Source organism: Eptatretus burgeri, chromosome 10 (genome assembly GCF_056783735.1).
Source record: "Eptatretus burgeri isolate ZD-2024b chromosome 10, Ebu_testis_v1, whole genome shotgun sequence".
Taxonomy (NCBI): domain Eukaryota; kingdom Metazoa; phylum Chordata; class Myxini; order Myxiniformes; family Myxinidae; genus Eptatretus; species Eptatretus burgeri.
Window position 1 is genome coordinate 69,171,551 of NC_140970.1, and position 23,314 is coordinate 69,194,864.

The 23,314-nt window shown below is 46.7% G+C and overlaps 1 long non-coding RNA gene across 1 annotated transcript in view; it reads right to left on the reverse strand.

Annotated features, from left to right (window-relative positions):
* LOC147018799 (uncharacterized) overlaps nucleotides 1-23,314 on the reverse strand; it is a 41,802-nt gene that overhangs the window by 14,656 nt on the left and 3,832 nt on the right. The window lies entirely within an intron of this gene.

Below are 23,314 nucleotides of genomic sequence, written 5' to 3' on the forward strand. Positions count from 1 at the left end.
GGTCTTCAAGGGTCTTGGGGTCTGAAAGGTCTTTAAGGTCTTAAGGGTCTTATGGATCATTTGGGTCTTAAGGGTCTTTGAGGTCTGAAAGGGTCTTTGGGTCTTCAAAGTCTTAAGTTCTTGAGGGTCTTCTTGAAGGATCAAAGTTCTTAAGTGTGTTCAAAGTCTTAAGGGTCTTTGGGGTCTTAAGGGTCTTTGAGGTCTTATGGCTCTAGGGGGTTTTAGGGGTCTTAAGGTTATTCAAAAGACTTAAGGGTCTTTCAGAGTCTTAGGGATCTTTACCATCTTTGGGGTCCCAAGCGTCTCTGGGGTATTAGGGGTATTAAAGTGTCTTAATTCAATGATCGGGGAATTCAATGGTCAATGGTCTTAAGTGTTCGGGGAATCCAATGCTCTTAAGGGTCTTATGGGTCTTTGGTTCTTCGGGGGTTTAAGGGGTCTTATCTCCAAAGCATTTAAAAAGTCTTCTCTCAAGAATGTAAAATGTCTTCTCTCACACATGTTTTCTAATCTCTCAAGCATCTAATCTCTCAATCATGTTATAGTTCTTTGGGGTCTTTAAAAGCTGAGGTGGTGGATGAAAATACCCATAGGACAATCCCTGGATTGGACTTTGGCTGTGTGCCAAATTTGGTGGATGTCGGTCCAGCAGTCCTTGCAAAAAACGCAAACAGACAGACAGACAGACATCCGATGAATCTCATTTATTAGATGGAGAAGACAAATTAATTATTTGGTCAAAAGGTCAAAAGATCAAAGTTCAGTGTCACATAAAATTGTCAATTTTCATCCAATTGACCTGAAATTTCAAGAATTAGCATATTAGGTCACTGAATTGGTTCACCAATGAAAAGCTATAAGCTGATTGTTTTTTCAAGATCAAAATGTCAAAGGTCAAGGTCGCATAGAATCGTAAATTTATTGTCATGCCCAGGGGGGGTTAACACCAGCCTGAACGGATAACTGAATGGTTCTAACTCTGAGGCAAACAGCTGAGATCCCTGGAGATTATGGAATGCGCGGGATGGGGAATAGTGGAGGTGCCCACCATAGAGCGTTTACCAGAACGGGAGCACATGGGTTTATTCTCGAACCTACAACGAATAGACGAACACAAGTAAATTGAACAAATAATGGTTTAATGAACAAAAATCAAAGACTTATAATGAAAATAACTCATGGGTGAAAATGAAAGCCGAAGGTAAAATTAAATCCTAATTTGAGACGTCTCCACTCAGTCACAAAAACAGACAAGGGGAAAGATAAAAATTAAAGAAATTCCTCCCTTTATGCCAGTTCTCAGCTTTGTGTCCAGAGACGACCTTTTAGGAGCCTCACAGTCATCGAGCCTCGAAGCCACTGCACGGGAAACACACAAAATGGCCTAAGTCGCTCTCTGCGGTCACGTACGTGAGGTAATTCACGCGATGATGTTCAACGCCAGGGCCCACAAACCACCGTACAGTTTCTTCTCATGATCGAGATTGCCACACCACTCCTCTCTCAGCACCAGACCTGCTCACAGCAAATGGCGCTGTCTTCTTCCTCAAAACATACAACGGGATACTGCCAAGTTATAGCTGAGAGACACGCTCCTCTTCTTCTCTTCCTCCCCTCATAAAGCGTACAAACTTCACAACTTAGTCAAACATGCAACGGCCAGCATCCTGTTCCAGAATGCGAACAAATTCACATGAGCATGAACAATGAGAATTGAGCTGCTATTTTGTCGTGCAGAGAGGGACCAGAACCTCATGCTTTGCTTCCAACCACCCTCTTGTCTCTCTAGCACCTTCTTCTTACATCACACTGACCAATCCTCAGCATTGGGGGCGTGGCCTGCCGGTATGAAGCCAGGAAGGCAGGGTTTTTACCTGCTCGGAAACATTTGGTTCTGTTGTTATTGTTGTTGTTGGAAGTCGTTCCTTTTTAAAGCCGGCTTTGTAGATGCAAAAACATAGGAAAAGGTCACGGGGGCAATCACATACTGGGAGTAACTAGTCTTAACCCTGACCTACTTAACACAGCACCACCTCTCCATGTGGTGACGCACAACAATCTTAAGCTCACAGTTTTCCCTACAAGAGCCTGGTGTTGGCTTAGTGGTTAGGGTGGCTGGCTTGGGATCCTAAGGTCCTGAGTTTGAGCCCCGTTGGCTGCTGCATTAACACCAAGGGGTTGACTTAGCCTGTCATCCTTCCGAGTTCAGCGAAATGAGTACCAGTGTCCTGGTCCCGGTGTATGCCCCGGTTAGAATACGTGTACCATATCCCTGTGTGTCATAAGGATTGGCGTCAGAAAGGGCATCCGACCATAAAACATTGCCTCAAGAAAAGCTAACCCCTGCTCAGCAGGGAAAAATGGCTGTAAAAACGGCTGTTTGTTACAGTTTTCCCGACTTAATTTACATCGAGATGTCTCCTACTTGTCCACGGACCATGCTATACTATACAATCCTATCTTCATTATGGGATTCCTCCATCTACCACATAAAGTTTTTTTGTTTTTATTATATTTTACCTTGATGAGGAGAAATATTTTCTTTGCTTCACGGTAGCAAGCATGTACTTTTAATTTTTAAATATTTAACATATCATAGCATTTGAAACATAAAGCTTCTTAAGAATTTTCGGCTATTTGAAAATAATTAAAGCCTCCCCACTTTGGCTCTGATGTGGGGATTAAACACTTGTCTTATTATCATTCTTCTTAAAAACAGGTGTTCAAATAATAAGAGTGACTGTGACTACGACTGTTCCCACCTTTTTGGGGATAACTAAAGATTTATGAATTAGAACTTTAAGTACCCACAATTCATCCCCCCATGCGAATTGTATGAGGTCCATATAAAAAGTAACGGGACTGACCACAGAAATTTTATTCCAAAAAATATATTGAAATCACAGCTTGTCCCCTTCAATATAGTTTCCCTCCAGTCTCACACACTTGTCCATCTTCTTCTTTCATGCTTCGATGCACCCCCGGAAGGCTTCTTCTGGAATCCTCAGGAGCTCTGTCGTCACGGCCCTTTTTATGGCCTCCACATCAGGAAGTTGGGTCCCCTTGATCACCCCCTTGAGCTTGGGGAAAAGGAAAAAAATCACAAGGGGCCAAGTATGGCGAATATGGGGGTTGCTCCAGAGTTGGCACGTTCCTCTCTGCCAGAAACTGTCGGATGTTCAGGGCACTGTGAGCAGGGGCGTTGTCATGTTGGAGCACCCAGGCGTTGTTCTCCCACAGATCCCTCCTCTTGTCCCGGTATGATCTCATGAGGTGCCAGAGGATCTCCTTGTACACTTATTGATTCACTGTTTGACCCTGTGGTAGAAACTCGAAGTGGACGATGCCTTGATGTCAAAAAACGCGATGAGCATTACCTTGACCTTCGACTTCGACATCCTTGCTTTCTTTGGTCTTGGTGATGCCAGACTTTTCCACTGACGACTCTGACATTTGGTCTCGGGATCGGATTCGAATATCCATGATTAAACGCCAGTAATGACTCTCCCGAGCAGGTCTGGATCGTCCTCGAGGTGCTCGATGTCTTGACAGACAGTGACTCTTTGCTGTTTCTGGTCCTCGGACAACAGCTTGGGGACCATCTTTGCTCACATCTTGCGCATTTCGAGATTTTCATTGATGATGCTCCAGACGGTGTCCTTGTTGATGGAAAGTTCCTCAGCAATCATCCGCACCATGAGTCGACGATCTGCGCGCACCATCTGCTTCACACGCTCGATGTCGTCTGCCATTCTGCTCGTTGAAGGTCTTCCGGACCGTGGATCGTCTTCAACCTCCTCCCGTCCCTCTTTGAACCTCTTGTGCCATTAAAATGAACGTGTACGTGACATCGTTTCTTCCCCGTAGACTTGCTGCAGCATTGCGAAGGATTCTAAACGATTATAGCTTTCAAGCAGGCATTACCACAAGGTGTCATAGGAATAGAAACTAATTTAAATATGTAAAACGTAGAAATGGGTGTTACAATTAGAGAGATGATGATGATGATGATGATGATGATGATTTCATGATCCCAGTTGGAGAACGTCCTTGCAATTTATGTAAAACATACACTGATGTTTTCTAATATGCTTGTCTCACATATGATTTATGTACAAGCTCTTCCATGAGCCTTGATCATTGCAAATCAGTAAATATCCTTATATCAGTAAAACAAAAAAAAAAAACCCAAAAACCCCCCACAATTTGGATGAATGAAGGATGAAGAAAAAAAATCTCAGGTTCTTGGATAACCCAAAAAGGACGTAGGCCGTTATATTATAGCAAAGTGGCCATCTATTTCCAAAGTGAAAAATGATAACATCCTGAGTAGTGGTCGATCCATTTTTGAAAGGTTGCTAATCATTGTAAGGAATTGCCTGGTGATTTGCATACCCTGTTTTGTTTAATATGTGTCATCTGTTTATGAATCAGTCCTTACAGGTTTGAACTCTTCACTGGCCATTCATTATGATTCACACATTGTTTTAAAGCTATTTCTACGTTTTCCTTTCCCATGCTGGCATGAATGATTGTTTAAATTCCCAGGGGGGTCCAGAAGCCATTTTCATATCACAGTCAACTTAGTTGGGCTGGCAGGAAGGCCTAGAGGTATGCACACTTACTTATAAGCTATCGAGCCTGGGTTTGAATCCTGACACAACTATAAACTGTCATCCAGATGTTTCACAAGTAGGGTGATTCATCATTGTGTGTGCTGTCACTAGGATGGATGTTAAACTGGGCATCCCGTCTGCCATCATTAGTTGGTGGATGTTAAATATCCTACAATGACCTTCATGAAGAGTAAGTTAGCTATTGCCGGCACTATCAACAAATTTCAAATTCCTTTCCTGACTTCCTGAACAGGAGTGGCAACCTGACCAAGATTGTAGCCTAGTAACTGCTTCATCACCACCAATGCTTTGCATCAAGCATGGTACATGATGATGATGATGATTTTTTTCAACACCATGACCAGATTATGAGCCCCTGCTGGACTTAGTCCAAAACAGGGGGCTTATGGATTTGGTCTTGATTTGCGTGTGTGTGCATACGTCCACAACCATATATCAGGCATGTATTGATCAATTTAATCCGTACTTGGCACAAAGACAACATATGATGGCATACATATGCATGTCATTTTATTTCAACATCAGATCCAAGATGGTCGACTGGCGGCCATTTTAGTTGTAAAAAACCCGATGTTGAACACGTCCTCAGCCATTTCTCGGACATGCATTTCCCGATGTTGTTCAAACTTGGCACACAGATAATGAATGATGGCTTACATATATATGCATGTCCTTCTGTTTCGAGAACAGATCCAAGATGACCGACTGATGTCCATTTTGTTACTTAAACGTGTCCCCAACCATTTTTCTGACATGCATGGTCCGATTTTGTTGAAACTTGGCACAAGTTCAGTCTACAATGGCATTCTTAGAAAAAAAATGCCAGTGACATACAAAAGACCATTTTATATGGTATGTGCCATGTGACAAATTATACAAAAGAAGGGACATTGCATGGCTTGTAGAAAATGCCAAACAATAGAAAAGAAGGGACATTCCATGGCATGTGGAAAACGCGAGATGAAAGAAAATAAGGCACATTCAAAAAAATCTCATGTGCATGCTGTACTCCCCTTGTAGTACTACCTTCAGAGGTGCTGAACTACCTAAGGAGGAGCAAAGTAATGCTCTCAAAAAGTTAATATAAAGGGGCACCAATTTTTAAAACAAATTAAATCACACACATGCACATTATCTTATGTGTTTTTCGTTTTCAAGGTACACAAAAAAAAAAAAAAAACTTTACGTACTGATGGGTTTTAACCTATATATGTAAGGCACCCCATTATATGAAGTTTCATCAAAATTGTTTGTGGTTTGGGAGAAGAAAGCAAATACCTATTTTGGGGGACAACCCACTTGTAGGAATTTTCAGTCCCTGTGTTAAAGTTGCATTCAGAGAAACCATTCCATAGAAAGGGAGGGGCACTTCACATTTCCCTTGATTGCTGCAGGAGTCTCGGCTTCTAACAAGGCTGCCGTTGCATACTTGTACCACACAAAACAGAACTCAAGCTATTAGCTAATGAGCAAAAACTAGCAAAAAAAGAAAAAAACTTTGGCACTTCGGTACAATTTGTTTTGAAAGCCATTAACTGGACATATTGGCTGATGTATATTCCAAGTTTCAGTTCGTTTCAATGAATAGCCTTTAAGATATGAGCGCCAACAGATTCCAGGCGGACGAACGGACGGACAGACTGACAAACGAACACCAACATGAATTGAGGGTTTTCATTAAAAACTCAAAAATGCAGAAATGGGACGTTGCTGAAATATGGAACATATTACCTCGACGTACAAAGGATTTCCTTCTGAAATTTGCAGCCAATTTCCTCCAGTATAAGCTGAGAAACGAATTTTCAGTCCCCATGTTAAAGTTTCATACAGAGAAATCATCCCATGTGAAGGAAGGGGCGCTTTGCGCCTCCCTTGATACACATGCCCCTCACTTTATTTTGCGATTTGATCAAAGATGGCCGACTGGTAGACTGGTGGCCATTTTAGTTGTACATAAATATGGGCTGGCCATTTCACTTCACACAGCAAAATTACAAAAAACAACGGGGGCTATGACATTTTTTTGTCTTTTTAACTTGTTTTATAACATTTTTTTCTATATCAGGACCAGATTATTTTGCTTCACTTAGGGAGATTTTGGTAAGATTACCTTCACCTAAAGGTCATAAATGAGCCACCGAGATTTTCAATCAGCAATCCCATTTTTAATGAACCATTCAATAGGGACAGGGATTATCTTATAGCAGTCATTTGTACCTTGCGTAGGTGTAAAGATGGATTTGTTTTCATACTGATCTCAAGCTGAAGATGAAGCTTATACATTGATCACATTTGGACAGACGTGAGGGTACTTTATATGAATTACAAGGACATGAGTAAACATTGGACTTGTCAACAAAGTATATGGGATTTTAACTTGGTTGCCCAGCATCATGACCTATGACTTTACATAACAACAAAAAAAGCTTCCCGAAAAATATCATGATCCCTTTTTATGAACAGTGTGTAAAGGAATGGAAAAGCTGGTGTGCCCGTTATGACACAGTGACTGGTTTAATTCCTACTCCTCTGTTCGTTTCTCTTGGCTGCAGTAAAAAGTCCGTAAAACAGCAGGTATGAGTGTGCACGACGTGCATGCCCTAGTATTATGTGGCATAAAGTGAGTAATTACAGCAAACCCTGTGCAGTTATCTGTGAAAGAGAGTTTGAGCAAAACGAGGATGAGAGAGTGAGGTTGAAGAGGGTAGACATAAGTGAAAAGAAGATTGCAAAGAAATAGGTAGTTGCAGGATTATGGGATGGCAGATTTTTTTTTTTATTAAATGTAAAATTCAGGATATGTTAAGATGCTTGATGTTGCTATCTGAAAATTTTGCAAGCAGAAAATCCAAGCACCACAAGAGTACAAAAGGCAGAGCAACTGTGTAAACCTCACTGAATGCTAATAAGTCTACATGGCTGAAAGATGCATGGTCTACAAAGTAAGTTGAGGAATAAGTGGGTAATGAGCAGACATACAAGCTTGGCATGTAAAGTAAGTTGAAGCATTCTCTCTTTTTTTATATTTTTTTGTATACCTTGTCGAGGCTCGTGTAAGAGCAAACACACAACGCACAGCAAGGGGAGCATGAGACAAGAGGGGAGGGAGTGGGAAGGAAAAAACAGTGGGGAACAGAGGAGATCTGTGGAAGGGAGAGGGATGGGATGGGGAACATGGGGAATAGAAGATGGACATTACAGGGACTTTCAGTGAGGAAAGCAGGGAATTTGAAGAAGGTGGGCTTGGGTGGATTATCAGGGGTAGAAAAGATCGAGGATTTGGATGGGGGAAGATAAGAGGTGGTGGTGAACAGCTGTTTTGAAGGCCTGGAGGGAAGAATGGGAATGAATAGAGTGAGGGAGTTTATTCCAAAAGCGGGGGAAAAGAGGAATGAAAGAGTGAAGGTGAGCAGTGATTCGTGATTTTGGTAGTTTTACCAGAAGGGGGTTGTTGGCGGACCTTGAGCGCCCTGCGGAAATGTGGTGGGGGCAAATCGCAGTGAGAGCAGGAGGGGGCGAGGCTGGAGAGGAGACGGTAGAAGACAGAAAGACCACCGACCAACCTGCGGTGATTGAGTGAGAGGCCCAAAGACTCAGCCTCATCACGGAAGATGCCAATGATCTGAAATGCCTTGGTTTCCACAGCATGAAGCCGAGAAAGGTGGGAGGCAGGAGCACCAGCCCAGAGGGGAGAGCAGTACTCCATCAGGCTGCGGACAAAAGCTTTGTAGGTGGTCAGGAGCTCAGGTGGGCCGAGGAAGGACTTTACAGGGCCGAGGAAGGACCGGAGGATTCCCAGTCGGCGGCTGGCTTTGGAGGCGAGGTTTGAAATGTGTCTTTCCCGGGAAAGGTCATGGCAGATAGTGAGACCCAGAAGCTTGAAAGAAAGGACTTCTTCCAGAGGATTGTTGAGAAAGTGGATGGGGGGGGGGTTCTAAACAGTCCTTTTGAAGAGACATAGTGATAGTGTGAGATTTTTCCGGATTGAAAGACATGTTCCACGTGTTGGACCAGTTTGTGATTTTATCCAGATCTGCAGTGAGCGAAGAAGCTGCTGCTTGCCGGTCTGAGGGATGACCGATGGTACGGCAGAGGGTGGAGTCATCAGCAAAGAGATATGGAGGATTTTCCAGAGAGTCGGAGAGATCATTGATGAAAACCAGAAAAAGAACAGGGCCCAGAACGCTACCTTGAGGAACTCCAGCCTGGACAGGAAGAGGGGATGAAAGAACTCCATTTAGGGCCACACGTTGACTGCGACAGGAGAGGAAGTCTGCGAGCCATGAGTGGAGATGGCCTTGAATACCATCGGAAGAGAGTTTGGTGAGCAGGACAGGATGCCAGACTGTGTCAAAAGCACGTGATATGTCCAGGGATACGGCTCGGATTTCCTGTCTGGCATTGAGGACCTCCATCCATTGTTGGGAGAGCAGAAGCAGCATATCCAGGGTAGAGTGACCTGGTCTGAAACCAAATTGATGATCGTAAATCAAGCCATTGGAGAAGAGGAAGGATTTAATGTCTGAAGCGATGATGGATTCCATAACCTTGCTGATGATTGGGAGAAGGCTGATTGGTCTGTCGTTGCAGGGATCTGTTTTTGCACCTTTTTATGCAGGGCAGTGATATTTGCTGATTTCCAAGCAGATGGCAGACGGCCTTGAGCAAATGAGAGGGTGAATAGAACAGAGAGAGGGTGAGCTAGAGCAGAAGAGCAGGCTTTGAGGACACGTGGGCTGATGCCATCTGGACCGGTTGCAGAATCTGACTCGAGGTTTGAAAGCAAGCTCTCCACTTTGTCAGGAGAAAAGGATACAGAGTCCAGGGACAGTTGGATGCGACTGGGTAAGGTGGGTAGAGAAAGTGATGGGTTTTGGACACAAGATTTAGCTGCAAACACCGAGTTTAGGCAATCAGCTTTTTCAAGTGCGGTATCAGCAGTGTGGCCATTTGAAGTAGGGGAGGGGATGGATGGGGAACATACACGAGAAACAGATTTGATTAGACGCCACCAGGATTTTGAGGAGAGAGAGAGGTTTGAGAGTTCAGACTTGAGATTAGAAAGATGTTGTTTTCTGCTTTCCTGAGGGTAGATACACACTTGTTCCGAGCTTTGTGGAAGGAACTGAGATTGCCCACAGTTGGCTTTGCTTTCCATGAGGCAAAGGCAAGTTGTTTCAGGACAACTACCTCACCACAAGCTTCAGTGAACCAAGGGCGGGAGGAAGGGTCGGACAACTGAAGACGAGAGGGGATAAATCTGTGCATGAGGGAGAGCAAGTTTCTTTGAAAGAATTCCCAGCATGAGTTGATGTTGGAGAAAGTAGTGATAGGAGACCAGTCTATAAGTTTGATGGCTGCTTGGAGACCCTGCCAGTCGGCTTGAGTGAAATGCCAGACTCGACGGCAGTGAGGTGGTTCTCTGATAACAGCCAGAGAGATGTCCACTTTAATAAGGATGTGGTCAGAAGAACCAATTGGAGCGAAGGAAGAGCAGCAGATATTGTCAGAGAAATTTGTCAAAATCAGATCCAGAAGAGATGGAGTACCATTGGTTGAGATCCGGGTCGGGAAGTTGACCGATTGAGTCAGTCCCAATGAGTCACGGAAAGCTTTTGCTGAGGTGCCATGACAGGTGAGAGAGGTACCCACACCAAGTCAACTGGCATGATGACAATTGAAGTCGCCACATATGAGGAAGAGAGAGTTTGGATGAGAAGAGAGAAGTTGGTCCATGTTTTCGGATAGTGAGGTGTAGATGGAGTCATCACTGTTAGATGGACGGTACAGTACACATATATAAACATGAGGTGGGAGTGGAGGGGAAGCCGTAGCCAGAGGTATTCCTGGGGGTGTGGGGAGTGAGAGCAGTGCATGGAGAGTGAGGAATAGAGTCTTTGATGAAGAGAGTAACTCCTCCACCAGGATGAGGCTCAGGTCTGTCATACCGGAGGAGGGAGTAACCGGGGAGAGATACTTGGGAGTCAGACATGTCTTGGGGGAGGAAAGTTTCTGTTAGGCAGATTGTCTGGTTTGTCAGTGGCAACCTGTATGGAAAGATCTGAAAGGGTTGAGCGAAGGCCCTGGATATTTGAGGTCCATAGTTTTAATGAAGAGGTAGGGGAGGAGGCTTTGGGTGCAGGGGGTGGGGGGGGGGGGGAGGGTAGGACAAGGGACGAGGGGGAAGGTAAGGAGGGTTGTTGAAAGAGTGTGAGGGATTGCAGAATAGCTAGGGGAGGGGCCGAATGAGGAGGAGAAAAGGCTCTGTGGTGCTGGGGGAGAGGGGAGACAAGAGAGGGGGAAGACGGCAGTTGAGGATTTGAGGAGGTGGAGTGAAGAGATGGAGGTGAGAGGGCAGTGGAAGGAGGAAGCTTTGTGGATGAGAGGGGGGCAACGTTGAGAAGGATGAGTGAGGGGGATGAATGGTGGGAGAAAGGTGAGGGGGAAGTTTTTGAGAGAGGTGAGAGGTGAGAGGTACAAGGTGCAGTGGGACGCAAGAAGCACGCGCGCCAGCATCAACTCCGCTTTATTGCGCGACCAGAAGTACACTCCTGCCACCCCTAGCGGGCGAGGCATGATATACGAAAACCCAATCACGTGACACAGCACACTCCTCCCCTCGTAAAATGACCCGTCACACGATGAACGGACAATCACAACATGACCATCTGAAACCCATCAACACTCATAATCCTCCAAGTACCGCGGCCGCACCCTGACCCGCCTCGGACGGGCAGCGCCGCCAGACAATCCAGGCTCAGACGCCTCCCGGCTCGGTCGAGGTGACACCCTTGCCGGACTCGCACTTTCCGCAACACCAGCCACCCCCAACCGCCCAGCCTGCCCGACGTCCCCGGGTAGGACGGCATCAGGTGAAGACCCCCTTGGCGTCGGCCCAACCAGCCCCGGCGATACAACGTCAGGTGCCGGCGATACTACCGGTGGGGGTCCCACCCACATCGTTTGGCCCGGGAGGTGTGGGGGGGGGCAACGCTGAACAGCGATCATGCATTTGGTCCACGTGCCGCTTCCACACATCCCCATCAGTCCGCACCATGCAATTTGCCGGCCCCAGCACCACAGAGACCACCGCCGGCACCCACTTGGAACCGTGGAAATAATCGTGCACCATTACCCGTTGCCCCACCTCGAAGCTGCGCAGCCGCGTCGGACGCGACATCGCCCCACTCCCCGACCCTCCAGGTCGCAGCAAATCCAGCCTAGAGCGCAATGCCCGTCCATAGAGACGAATGGCAGGCGAATCACCCGTGACAGGATGAACTGTGTTCCTGTAATGGAGCAAAAAGACATCGACCACCGTGCAACACCCCCCCTGCGCAAAGTCCGCTTCAACATCTTAACAAACGACTCAGCTTGGCCATTCGTCTCAGGATGATACGGTGCGGACCTTAGATGTCGAATACCATTCTGGCGCATAAACTCATCAAATACACCTGCGATGAACTGCGGACCATTATCAGAGACCAGGATCTCCGGCAACCCTTTATTAGCAAAGATCGTCCGCAGTTTCTCTACTGTAATGTTTGCTGATGTATGCTGCATTACTACAACCTCCGGGCATTTAGAGAATGCATCGATCACAATCAAAAACATTTTGCCATTAACCGGTCCCGCAAAATCTACATGGACCCTCTGCCAAGCTCGGTCTGGCACAGGCCAGAGACCCGAAGCCCGACGCGGGTTATCAGCATCTGTCTGGCACGTGGCGCAACGCTTAACCAACTGCTCAATGTCTTTGTCCAACCCCGGCCACCACAACAGGCTACGAGCAAGACTCTTGGTCTTCACGATGCCAAGGTGACTGACATGCAGTTCTTCCAAACACCGCTGCCTGAACCTCGGTGGAATCACCGTCCTCATTCCCCACATTACGCACCGTTGGACCAACAACAGCTCCGATGCGTGTGACGTGAAAGGTTGAAATGCCGGTGTCGAAGGCAGATCGCTCCAATTCCCCGTAGAAATCGCCTGGACGACACGGGCAAGCACCGGATCACGAGCCGATTCCGCCGCGACCTGCCTGGCCGTGACCGGCCCGCTTTGGACCTGGCCCAGCGCGAACACATCGACCCGGTCGGCCAACTCAGACGCAGCTGGACCCTCCGCACACGGCAAGCGTGAGAGCCCGTCGCAGTTAGCATGCTTCTCGGTGCTTAGGAACTGAATATCATAATCGTAAGCACCCAGAAACAGACACCACCACTGTATTCGCGCGGCTGCTACCACCGGCACCCCGCGTTCGGGTCTCAGGATGAATTGAAGCGGTTTGTAATCCGTCTGCAAAGTGAAATGCCACCCCAGCAGGTATTGATGAAACCTCCGCACACCCCAGACGAGGCTGAGAGCCTCACGCTCAATCTGGGCATATCCGCGCTCTGCTGTGGAGAGGGTCTGGGATGCAAAACAAACAGGCCGCTCGGAACCATCGTCCATCCTTTGGGAGAGCACTGCCCCGATGCCATATGCAGAGCTGTCGCATGCCAATAGGAGCGGACGCGCAGGCTCGTAGTGCACGAGGACCGTATCCTCTGTGAGCAGCCGCTTGACGCGGTCGAACCATGCCTGGTGTGCAGGCCCCCAAGCCCAGCGCTCGTCCTTCCTGAGCAACCGCGTAAACGGCGCAAGTTGTGAGCTGAGCCCGCGCACGAACCTTTGGTAATACTGGGCCATACCAATGAACGAGCGCAGCTGCGTCTTGTCGCGAAGCGGTGGCATGTGCTGAATCGCCTCCACCTTCCGAGGACCTTTCAACAGCCCCTCCGGCGTGATGATGTGCCCGAGGTATTCCAAGCGCTGCTTGAAGAACGCGCACTTGCCCCTGTTCAAGCGCAGGCCGCACGCTTCTAGCTTTGTCAGCACTTGGGCAATGTTCGCAAGATGCTCGTCCGCAGTTTTCCCCGCAATGAGCACATCGTCCAGATAGGTCTCAGCGGGCAGGCCAATACAAACCTGATCCATGGCTTTCTGCCACAAAGCTGGGGCCAAAGCAATCCCAAAACAGAGTCGGGTATATCGATAGAGTCCTTGACACATGTTGATTGTCAAAAGCTCGCTACTCCCGGGATCCATCGGCAGGTGAAAATATGCATCACACAGGTCTAGCTTCATGAAGTATCGACTCCCCGCCAATCGCGCATATATTTCATAGATTGACGGCAATGGATATTGCTCCACGCTGAGCCCCGGGTTAACCGTGGATTTGAAGTCCCCGCACAATCGGACGTCTCCATTCCGTTTCAGCACCGCGACCACCGAGGTGGCCCAATCTGAACACGACACCCGTTCGATCACTCTGCAGGCCTCCAGCCTATCCAGTTCACCCTTGACCTTGTCCCGCAGGGCATACGGCACCGGACGCGGTTTACAAAACCGACGAACCACCCCCTCCTTCAAGAAGAGTTTGGCCTCCATGCTCTTGAGTTTCCCAAGGTCGTCGCTAAACAACCCTTGATGTCTTTGAAGAATCTCCTCCAACTGATCCTCCCACTGGCTCGGCACGGGTTGCACAAGGTGAACTGCGGCCCAGTCTAGCCTGATGCGGGCCATCCAATCTCGGCCAAGGAGAGACGGTGCCCTCCCCCGCACGACGTACACCCGAAGCGTGGCGACCTGGCCTTGATACCGCACAGACACGTCTGCCATCCCGACTGGCGTTATCTTCTCGCGGGTGTACGTGAACAGCGTGAGGTTTGACCTGATAAGCTTCAAGCCGTTGAGTCTATGCGCGGTCTGTTCGCTGATGAGCGACACCGCTGCTCCCGTATCGACCTAGAACGTGATCGGCGTTTTGTTCACTTCGACTTCCACCGTCATCGGGCGCGCCGTCGCCGGGCCAATTGAAAACAGGTCCATCAACGGCTGCTGGTTCCGCCCCGAGTCGCCTCGCACATCGCCGTCCATGACCTTAACAGTGGCCGGCGCCCCACGGCACACACGCGCCAAATGACCCACCTTGTGACAATTCAAACACACGTTGCCTTTACACGGGCATGCACGGCGCAGGTGTCGACCTCCACATCCCAAGCATGTCCGCGGGGTCACCCCGCCGCACGCACGGCCGCGCGGCGACATCCGACCCGCATCGAAGGTCGTGTGCGCATCCTGGGGTGCCCGCGACCCCGCGTGGCCGGTGATGGCTCGAACATCCCCGCGAGTCTGCTCGACCGCTGTAGCCGTGCTGACCGCCGAGTCGAATGTAATGGCTTCACCCTTCAGCCGTAAAACCGCTGAAACCATCTTTGCATCTTGTAAACCAGCAATAAAACGATCTCTGAGCCGAGCTGGCCGCTCCCCTGCCGTGAACTTGCAGGCCACGGAAGAATGCTTAATCAGTGCCACAAAATCAGCGACGCGTTCCTCTGCTCCTTTCGAGAGGCAATCGAACTGGAATCGAGCGAGCTGTAATGACTTCTCCGGCACCATGTGTGCTTTCATCTTCTGCACAATGTCCCGAAACGACAGCTCGTCATCCCGGGGCCTGTTCGGTGCCACTAAATCACCCAGTAGCCGATAATGCTCCGGCGAAAGCGAAGCGAGCAAGATCGACTTCTGTTTGCTCTCGTCGACCACATCGTTCGCGTGGAAATAGCATCCCAATTGCTCCGAAAACAATTCGAAGTCGTCTCCGTCGAAAACGGGCACAAGTCTGTATTTATCCATCCTCGTCGCCAACTAGAGTGTACGAAGTGCAGTGGGACGCAAGAAGCACGCACGCCAGCATCAACTCCGCTTTATTGCGCGACCAGAAGTACACTCCTGCCACCCCTAGCGGGCGAGGCATGATATACGAAAACCCAATCACGTGACACAGCACAAGAGGGAGGCTTGGAGGGAGAAGAGTGTGATGGTTGCTTTGAAAGGGAGGGGTGAGAGGGGTGAGTTGGAAAAAAAGAATGGTTGATGGAAAGCGAACATTCATAGCAAACTGGGTTTTTTTTTTTTAAAGTTTTAGGTCAGCTATGCGATTTAACACAATTATTGATGGATGCAATAAAGGGAATGGAGCGAAGAAATGCTGTAACAGTTGGATTTTTTAGGCAAGGTATGAGGGAGAGGTCGAATTGAGAGCAGTCTGTTTAAATAGCAGAAGAGTAGTGTTATGATACGGTATAGAGTACCACACGTGTGAACGAAGAAGATGAAGCATTATAAGAGATCGTTTTTGTTGTTATTGTTAATGTTTGAGAGAGTTTTCAACAGATTAGGTCATGGAAGTGTTGTAGTAAAATCGAGGAAGAAGAGGAGGAAGAAGAAGAGGAGATGAAGAAGAAGAAGAAGAAGAAGAAGAAGAAGAAGACGACTCGAGACTCGTGAGTGTGCAAGGAGAAAGGTAGTATTTTTTTTAATTTAAGATAAGAAATAGAGTGATTAGTTGGGAGGGTTGGGGGACGTTAGGAAAATGGGGAAGATAGAAATTGAAGGTAATGGGGAGGAAAAACAAAATAAACACGATCGTACACAGAGGGGAACCAGTAGGCCTCAAGCCTCAAGGGTAGGCCTCAAGCACCCAGGAAGACAAGGTCAACAAAATCTCACAAAATAGCACGATTTTTGAAACAAAACCAAACTAGGAATGCACAGTAACATGTAGGTGAGAAAAATAAACAGTTAAAACGGGACAGATAACGACCGGAAACTTAACTTTGAGATCGTCAGCAGAGAGCCCCGAAGGAGACCTGTCGACACTCCAAACCCAGAACCGGAAGCATACATCACTAACATTAAAACAAGCACAGATACATCATCAGGGCTTTGTGGGGGTGTGATCTCCTTCACTTTTAAATGGAAAACCAGGAAGTAAGCCCTCCTCCCCACTTTTTGTGAAAATTACCCCCCCCATTTCCCCCACCCACAATTTTCCCTAAAAAGCCAATAATATAAATATTCTCTTAATGGCATTGCTCAAGGCCAAACTGTTGGAGGTGATGGGGTGGAGGTGGGAGGGGCAGAGGTGGAGAGGTGGTGGTGGGTGGTTGGGGTAGGAAGCGGGGTGGTGAAGGTGGAGGGTTTGGTGGGAGTGGTAAAATAGTGGACATGTGGTGTCAAGCTGCAAAGCAGAAGAGCTATTCAGATGTTATAGTGGAGATCAGTGGTGATCTCCGTCAAAAGGCATGAGGCAAAAAAGGACAGGTTGGAGTTGTTTTTTTATTGAAGACTTCAAATATTAATAATGACTGTTTTCTTTCCTCTGCATGGGTTGTAATCAAAACATATTTTTCCTTCATGATATATGATGTGTTGTTCAATTTTCAAATGTACATTAACTCAGAAGTCCTCTTGAGTGCACAATTTTTTTCTTTGGGCAGTGTATAGGCAATAGACTGCTGCCTCAATCTCTCCAGAAAATAACATGCATTACCTCATTTCTTGTGCATGTGGGTTGCAATCACAACCTACCTTTCTTTCCTCTGCTTAGGTTGTCATCAAAATCTGACTATTTCTTTCATGTTAGAAGACATGTTCAATCTTCAAATGTACACCAGAGGTTTGAAGCCAAATGACCTTGGCCTGAATCCTGAGGCCTATAAGTGGTGACTAAAATGGCAGATGTATAATTTTTTATTTTCAGCTTACAATTGTGGGTGTAGTCATACCAGTAAGCTAAGCTCTGCCATGGATTGACAGAGCTTCAGAGCAACTCCTGGAGAATATAATAGTGGATGCCCTGCCTGTTAACTACCAATCACATGGTGTACAGTTGGGTCAGGAATCAAACTCAGACTGGACAGATAAAAGACCTGTGCACCATTATCATTGTATATCCATCTTACTAATTTGGTTGGTTATATATATATATATATATATATATATATATATATATATATATATATATATATATATATATATATATATATATATATATATATATATATATATATATATATATATATATATTGTTACTGATCTTACTGATCTTTTGAAGATAAAAAGCATGGGTAAATTTCCACTGGTAAATTTGTCTTCCCTTCATTCTCCTTCTCGTCCAAATTTTTTTGCAAACAGGACGAATAATTGGCCCGTCAGAGAAGTGACAGGTAAGCTCTGTTAGATTGTTATAATTAAAAGTTTATTAAAAAAAAAATATATATATATATATATATATATATATATATATATATATGCAGGGGATAAGGAAGGACAGGACAATCAATAAATAATGGAACAGATCTGACGATCGACAGACACAAATCGGGATGAGGAAAAGAAACACGATCTTATATACAATGATAATAATAATTCCTCCTCCCTCCACCTCACCCCCCACACGATGGTGCAGACAATACCAGATTCTCACAGCGAAGGGAGCAGAAGAGGACTTAAAGCAAGCATGAGCTGGTCTTGGGCTGGCGTCATGCAGGTTGGCATAACACAGAGTGAAGTGTGGTGCTCAGGGCAGAAGAATGGTAATGTGGAGGCCAGAAGAAGTGATCTCTCTGTGGCTTTCCCAAAATGGTCCTTTATGGGGAGCAATGAAACAAAGAGATGGGGAGAGATGTTCCCATCGTCTGCTGCCTTTTTGGCTGCTGGTTGCATTATTGGTTAGGTGCGCGGCTACACCGCTGATGCAGTGCCACTATTACCAGTACACTGGTGCTCATTTTGCCGACCTCGGAGGATGACAGGCTGAGTCAACCCCCTGGTGTTAATTCAGTGGAAACGGGGCTCGAACTAAGGATCCTTGGATCCCAAGCCACCACCCGAACTGCAAAGCCAACACCAGGCTTACAGGAGAGATGTTAACTCCCTAAGTTCCAACCCCAACTGCTGTATACATGAGTGGACAGGGCCTTTTCTTCCTCTAAGATGACAGTTAGGATTGCCTTCGTGGGTACCATATCCCATTATCGGCTGCCCATGGTCTGTGGGAAACGCCATCTTTTGGGCCATCCTACCCCACGAGGCGCTCCTTGATATAATTTTTCCACCCTCAGCCAGGGCTCTGCAGATTACTATAGTGTCCTGGCCCGCTGTCTGCCAGGCAAACAGTCCGTGATGACTCCTTTCAAAGCACCTTGTGCTTTCCCGTGTACCTTTGTACCCAACTCCTCACCTGACCTCGCCTGTGCAGAAGGTTTTACACCACAGAATCTTGCTCTATCCTTTACAATCACTGCACCATCAGTGCATATATAACGTACGACTTACCCAAAGATGGATTAAGGGTGTCTTAGGCCCCGGGCAGTAAATCAACCATGGGCCCTCATACTCCCCTTCCCATCCCCTTGTAATAGATATCAGTTATTTAAGTGTTACAAAATATTTGGGTAAGGGTGTGTTTGTGGGGAAATTGGTACATTCTCAGCTCTGCTGACTTAGTTTATTTGGGTGAGGTTTGAAGCTTTGTTTAAGATGCCAGTAAGGCAGAAAACTGGAGAAATTAACTTTCAATCATAGTGTCCAGATCGTTAGAATAGAAGTGGGCAAGATTTTCTGTGGCTTGTTTGATCTCATGTAGAGAGAGAGAGTGAGAGAGAGAGAGAGAGAGAGAGAGAGAGAGAGAGAGAGAGAGAGAGAGAGAGAGAGAGAGAGAGAGAGAGAGAGAGAGCAGAGAGACAGGGCAGAGAGGGGAGAGAGGAGAGCGAGGAGAGCGAGAGGAGAGAGAGGGGAAAGAGCGAGGGGAGAGAGGAGAGAGAGGGGAAGGAGGGGAGAGAGCGGAGAGAGCGAGGGAGAGAGGGGAGAGCGAGGAGAGCGAGGAGAGCGGAGAGAGGGAGAGAGAGAGAGAGAGAGAGAGAGAGAGAGAGAGAGAGAGAGCGAGAGAGAGCTAGAGAGAGCGAGAGAGGGAGAGAGGGAGAGAGGGAGAGAGGGAGAGAGGGAGAGAGGGAGAGAGGGAGAGAGAGAGAGAGAGAGAGAGAGAGAGAGAGAGAGAGAGAGAGAGAGAGAGAGAGAGAGAGAGAGAGAGAGAGAGAGAGAGAGAGAGAGGAGACTGCGAGGGGAGAGAGGGGAGAGAGGGGAGAGAGGGGAGAGAGGGGAGAAAGAGGGGAGAAAGAGGGGAGAGATGGGAGAGAGGGGAGAGAGGGGAGAGCGAGGTGAGCAGAGAGGGGAGCGAGGGGAGAGAGAGGAGAGAGGGTAGAGCGGGAGAGCGAGAAGGGAGAGAGAGGAGAGCGGAGAGAGGGGAGAGAGAGCGAAGAGAGAGAGGGGAGAGAGGGGAGAGAGAGGAGAGAGAGGGGAGAGAGGAAGAGAGAGAGGAAGAGAGAGAGAGAGAGGAGAGCGAGGAGAGTGGAGAGAGTGAGCGGAGAGAGGCGAGAGAGGAGAGAGAGGGGAGAGAGGGGAGAGCGAGGAGAGAGCAGAGAGAGAGGGGGGAGAGAGGGGAGAGAGGAAGAGAGGGAGAGAGAGAGAGAGAGAGAGAGAGAGAGAGAGAGAGAGAGAGAGAGAGAGAGAGAGAGAGAGAGAGAGAGCAGACAGAGACAGACAGACAGAGAGCAGACAGAGACAGACAGACAGAGACAGACACAGAGACAGAGACAGAGAAGCTCGGACAGTAATCCAAACTTATTGTTGATTTCCTTTTCGCCTCAAGACTGTGTCACTGATTCGCTGATCAATGATGGCAAGGATCACCTCAGTCTTGATTTTTTTTCTTTGGGTGACAGCACAGTGGCCATCATGATTACAATCATTCTTAATTGCAATGATAATTTGACCCTGCATGAGCTCCCTCTTTGATTGGACCCCAGTCAACCGCCCAATCCCCCTCCTTTAATGCAGACTTACGCCTGTCAGATTCCAAATACAAGAGTAACTAGAACGGGCACTCAGTAGAGCGCATACTTTCTCCGACGCTACATTTTGCACCCCCCTCCCCCCCAGAAACCGTTGATTGCGAGGGTATTTAATCCCATACCACATCTGCCATCTCATATGTGTTATGATGGCTTAAAAACATTAAATTTCCTGCTGTTTGACACTGATTCACGTACATTGTACAATTTCTGTATGAACTCCCTGACCTTTTTGGGTGTCGGTGTCAAGTCAATCTGATGACAACTGGTCACATGATAAGAAATTATTTTCTGGCATTTTAGGGGCATTTAGCACACACGAGTTTCTATTTTTCTAAATCAGTTATTTATTGTGAACAAACAAACATTCATTGTACAAAAATGACGATTTTGACCTTTTCATGACCTCGACCTTGACCTTTGTACTCTTAATTTTGTAATTGGTATTAGAGTGTGGGGAACAGAACAGTCAACATTTTGGTGTTGGTTTCATGCAAATCGGATAAGAATTGACCGTGTTATGACTAAAACCGCACATTTTGCAATGTCGTGACCCCCCCTGACCTTTGACTCCCAACCGCTAATAAGGGTTATTACATCATTGTGTCGTGTCACATATCACAAGATGGGGCATTGAATTCTGAACATTTTGCCATTAGTTGCATGCAAATTGGATACAAATTCACCGCGCTATGGTAAAAAGACGATTTTGACCTTTTCATGACCTTGACCTTGACCTTTGACCCGATCGCTCCCAAAATGTAATTAAATGGTCCTCGGATAATAACCAATCATCCCACCAAATTTGCTGCGATTCAGTTCAATACTTTTGGAGTTATGCGAATAACAAACAAATAAACAAACAAACAAACAAACACACATATTCACAAATAAATAAATAAATAAATACACAGCGATCAAAACATAAGCTGCGCAACAAAGTTTGCGAAGGTAATTATAACCTACTTGAACACACGGTCTCTACTATTCTTACCACAATCTATCAATGGACCCCCCCCTTCCCTTCTCCCCTCTGTATAATATATTATAATGTTAGAGAAAAAATAATCCAAACTTTTTGTTACAGATTTTTAGATCCTTGCATGTGGGACCTTTACAACATTTATCTCACAAAGGGATGATGCTAGTTCATTGCAAAGTGTTCAGGTACAGAATTAAGTGAAATGCCTCAATGGCTGCAGGATTGTGTGGCAACTGAACTATCTTAGCCCCTTGACTTGAGAGCACACATTAGGAGTAAGTTGAGTACCAGTTGGGGTGGACGGGGGTGGTTGGGGGAAGAAGGGAAAAGAGGGGCGGGGGGAGGGTGGAAAAGGAGAAAGGAAGAGTGGGGTTGCGGAGGGGGGGGGTGGTGATCAACTCTGAGCTAACGAGAGCCAGTAGTCGCCCTCAGGCAATGTTGGAACGATTCATCAGAAGGAAGAGGATGGGCTTAAAGCCATCACAAAAACATCACGTGATAGAGCCCAGGTCAGTAGTTACTCTGTCATGCAACCAATGCAATGCTTCAATCAGGCATTTACGTTTGATCTCACTCATTGTTTTAATTATCAAAGTAAAGTTTCACATCATTTATGTTAACTCTGCTGTCTATCGTTATAGCCTTTCTGACTTTTACTCGGAATTAAACTTAAAACAATCAATGACATGTGATTCCTGCTAATTCAGTGGATATTTAAATAATAATAAGGCAAATCATTATATGCCCAAAAATCTTTCCTTTTACACAACTTTAAATTACTCATGCTTAAAGGTTTACAGATGTTTTACACAAATTCCTTGAAAATCTTGGTTACTTATTGCTCAAAACAACTACGTTTGTGTTTGGAGTAAGATATTCTATCAGGGACAACCCAAAAGTTCAATCTCAGACATGAGACATATCTTGAGCATTTGATGTACAGCACCCCTCCTTGCTCTCCAAGATCTGCTCTTACGACATCCAGGCCACCTGCACACAAGGCTTACCGACTTACTCTACTCTCCGATCAACGCACGGTTCTCAACAGCATCCTCTCAACTCCCCTCTATGTCAAGGCTGGAGTGCCCCAGCCCCCAAGACAGTGTTCTGGGTCCAGAACTATTCCTGATCTTTATCGCTGATTTTTCTAGCTCTGGAAACTCCTCTTTATCTCATTGCTGATGACTCCACCCTTTGCGGTAAACATCCCTCATCCTTCAGACAGGCAGGCTGCAGCCTCTTCCTCTCTGCAAAACCTTGAAAAAATATCACAAGCTGGTCATACACTTGAACTTTGTCGTTCAATCCTGACAAATCTCACATTCTCATGCTGTACTCTCCAGAAAGGTCATCTGGTGAACCCTCCCTTCTACTTTCTTTACAATACACTTGAATAAGTTCAGTCACTCAAGTCTTTGGGTCTCACCATCAGCCATGATCTTCCTTGAGCAAACCACATTTCAATGTTTTCCCCCAAAGCCATTCGCTGACTGGGATTCCTCCATCGAGAAATGTCTTTTTTTGGCACATTCTAACTTTTGTCCACTTACAAGGCTTTCATCCTCAGATTGATGGAATACCCTGCTCTCCCAACTGGGCTGGCACTGCTGCTCACAACTTGCTCAGTTTGACCAAGGTGTTCAAAATCATTGGCATCTGCTACGAAGCTGAGTCTCTTCTGGGACTATCACTTTCACATCGCAGACAGGTTGGTGGTCTTTGTCTTCTTCCACTTAATTTCCAGTTTGCACCCTCTGACCTTTCTCCTCCCCACAAGTTTCTGTGGGGTGCATGCGGTCTTCCAGTAATCCCCTTCCGATTAAACTACCAAAATCCAGACTCACTGCTCACTTCCACTCAATTGTTCCACTTTTTCATAACAGTAGAAACAACTTCAGTCTCTTCAATCTCATTCTTCCCTTAAGGGCTTCAGGAGAGCTGTTCTTCACCATCTC